Raw genomic sequence first — 3,509 nt, forward strand, 5'->3', positions numbered from 1 at the left:
CCTGTTGAACTGCTGGAATGGAAGTCCTAAATGACCAAGTGGCTGCTGTATGTGTAGTAGAATCCTGTGTCCCCTAGTAGAAGGATCCTGCTCATTGGAGCCATAATCTCTAGTCTAGCAGAATCTAAAGTGGCAGCACACATTTCTCAAATGGGACATTTGGAATGGTGGTGAGAGGGGCTGCTCTTACTTCTTCTCCTTAGTTTTTGGATCCAATTATTTTACCTCACAACTACCAGGAACCATAGATATGCTCTTAGTTCAAAATATGTACCACATTTTGAAGAACAGAACTTCAAACCTTAGGTATCACTTCTAAGCTGGTGCCATAGCTGTATTTGTAAGAGACCATTCCAACATACTATTAGACTGGCTGCTTCTGAGTGATTCAATATATGGTAGGATCCTATGATCATGGGCCCATTTTCACACCTCCTTTGCCACAATGTGAGTCCCTTGGTTTGACGTAATGTTAGGTAGTATCGTATGTCAGTAAATTAGATACCGGATACGTTCTTAGATGATGGTGTTGGCAAGAAAATGAATACTTTGAAGGCATATCAGCCCAGGAAGGGCATATAACTTCCCCTCCAGGTAGGATGGCTCCAGTGTAATCACCTAGCCCCAGGTTGCTAGTGGGTCTCTTTGAGGGATGATGGCATATGGATAGCTCAGTGTCTCTATTGCTGACAGGTAGGACATTCAGTGGCAGCATTAGCTAGATCACCCTGGCAAGGAGTACCTGGTCTATTGGACTCATGCATAGCCTTTGTCCCTGCCTCCATGGCTACTCCATTTATGGGCTTATTGTGTAAGCACTGGGGGACTGAAGTCAGAAGCTGGCTGACCTTCACTGGAAAAGCCACTCTGTTCACCTGGTTGTTCAGAGCCTCCTTAATTGTAAGTGCTTGCTGGTAGGCATTAACAGGAGATATAAAGATACTTTGTTGGGCTGACTCCCATTATGTCCACCCACATGCTTCTTGTTAGAACTCTTTGTCTCAGATCTTTTTCCCTCCAGGTCCATGACCAATCAGCAATGCCATTTGCCACCCCTAGGAGTTCACATCTGTTTTAACCTTATGCCTCTTCACACTAAATTAAAGTCCAGTTGTACTGTGAAAATTTTCCCCATCTGTCTTTCAGGGTCACCTGAAAGGCAGGCCTGTAGTGTGAGAGCAGCATTAACAATGGAACCATCCCATTTGTGAACCACATCTAGATTTTTTTTCATCTTCCATCAGCTGGTTGTGGAGAATCCCCATGCAGCTAAAGGTGTGAGCCCAAAGTATAAACTTCCTTTATCCAGCCTTATATTTGGAACTGCCTCCAGCCCTTGTCCATCATCCTCAAGATTCATCCCCAGGCATGCTCTCCAGGCCTCTGAGGGTATAAGTTAGCCAGGTGTTACAGCTCTTTTACATCCCTCCTCTGGTCTTGATGATCTTTGACCCCAGCTACTAACCTAGGAGCATGAGGGAAGACAGTCTTGAGGAGGGCAAGTATCTTACAAGGTATCTGCCTCAGGTGTAGCCTCTGTACATTCTTTTGGCAAGGGGAAGCTGCTATTCTCCAGCAAGGGATTGCACACCACCTTTGCAGCCCAGAGGGTTCAGGAGCATTTAGGGCCAAGGTTCTCATTTATGTCCATCCAGATGTACCTATTCCCTATCAGAGTTTCTAGAACGGACCTCCATCTCTATAGGATGATGAAGGAAGATGAAGGCAGCAGTAATATTTGCTACCAACTACTGTTTTTCAACTACAAAAAGGAATGAGCTCTAGGAAGTCATCAACATTATTGATGGTGGAGCAGAAAAATGAAAATAATAGAGGTCTTTGATGGCACTGCTGAATCAACAGCCCCTGAAGTCTGCCTAAAATCTGGACTACTAGATATGTGACTCCATACATTATTCATTGTTTATACCATGTTTAAGTTTTATTTATTTATTTATTTATTTTGTAAATTACAGCCAAAAAGCATGCTGTCTATCAAAGTACTATGATTAGCACCATTTAACAGAAGAACAAACTGGATCATGAAGGGGTTAAAGGAATCTGCTGAAGGTTGGCATGGATAGTAAATGACTAAACTGGCACTTGAGCCCAAGTTTGTCTGACTCTAGAGCCCTAATTACTTAATCACTATGTAGCAAGGTGTGAATCAGAGAAAGATAAGGCCTTCCTGAAAGGAGTTTCCTCAATTTTCCCTCTAATTTATACAAGGGCTTCAAAGGCCCTTGAACATAAACAAAACCACTGGAGAAGACAGTCTGCCCACCAAGCCAAGTTCTTGTCATGTGAAGGAAGCCATCAGTCCCCAGCTTAGAGTCCTGAAATCACCTTTATTCATGGGCCATGTGGTACCCTGGGGGCTCCTGGGTAAGACTTGCATGGAGAATTCAGACTGGGGCAAAACTGTGGTTCTTTATGCTCCTCTACCTTCCCTAGGAGTCTGGACTGGGGACCTGAGCAATGGAGAGAGCTGACTCTGTAGAATAGGGTCCAGCAGGAGCTTCGTAAACCTACACATCAGGCATAGCATAAGGCAGACGGAGGGAGAGTGGCTGAACTTTCTTTTGAGGCAAAGTAGTGCCAACTCTCATTATGTGGGACAGGATCTAACATATGGTGCTTCTCACCAATCCTTAGCCATTCCTTTCCCAGCAAAAGGAGAGAGAAGGAGGTTGAAGCCCTCTCCCAAGCACTTCTCAAAGAGAGGGGCAGTGTTGGTGGGCTGAGGTGGAGGTGTGGAGAGAAGGAAAATGTTTTCTCTCAGGTCAGCAATTTTTCTGTAAAAGGCCAGATAATAAATAATTTAGGCTTTGGGGGTCACATGTGGTTTCTAGTACATATTCTTTGTTTTTCCCTAACACTTAAAAAATGTAAGAACTGAAATACTAGGGGGAGGGGCCAAGATGGCTGACTAGAAACAGCTGTGGTCAGAGGCTTCTGCCAAGAGAATGAAAATGGTGATTGAGTCCTGCACCAGCAACTGAGGTATCCAGGTTCTCTCATTGGGACTTACTAGGTGGTTGGTGTAACCTATGGAGGGTGAGGAAAAGCAGGGTGGTGCAACAGCCCACCAGGGAGCCACATGGGGCAAGGGGAGCTCCCACTGCCAGCCAAGGGAGGCAGTGAGTGACTGTGCTACCCCGCCTGGAAAACCATGCTTTTTGCACCAATCTGTGCAAACTGTAGATCAGGAGATCTCCCACATGAGCCCATGCCACCAGGGTTTTGGGTCCCAAGCACAGAGCTGTGCAGATTCTCTGCGCCACTCTGCTGGAGACAGCCTAGGACTACTGAGTTCCCAGGGGGAGAGGCGGCTGTCATCACTGCAGTTCCGCCATTTTTCCCCTGACAGAGTTGGGGAGGCTGGGGCAGTGTGCACCCAGAAGGTATTCCCCACAGCACAGCACAGCCGCTGTGGCAGATTGTGGCCAGACTGCCTCTTTAGGCTGGACCCTGACCCATCCCTCCTCACTGGCAGGGCCTCCCTGTGG

Source organism: Papio anubis, chromosome 4, assembly GCF_008728515.1.
Source record: "Papio anubis isolate 15944 chromosome 4, Panubis1.0, whole genome shotgun sequence".
NCBI classification, from domain to species: Eukaryota; Metazoa; Chordata; class Mammalia; order Primates; family Cercopithecidae; genus Papio; species Papio anubis.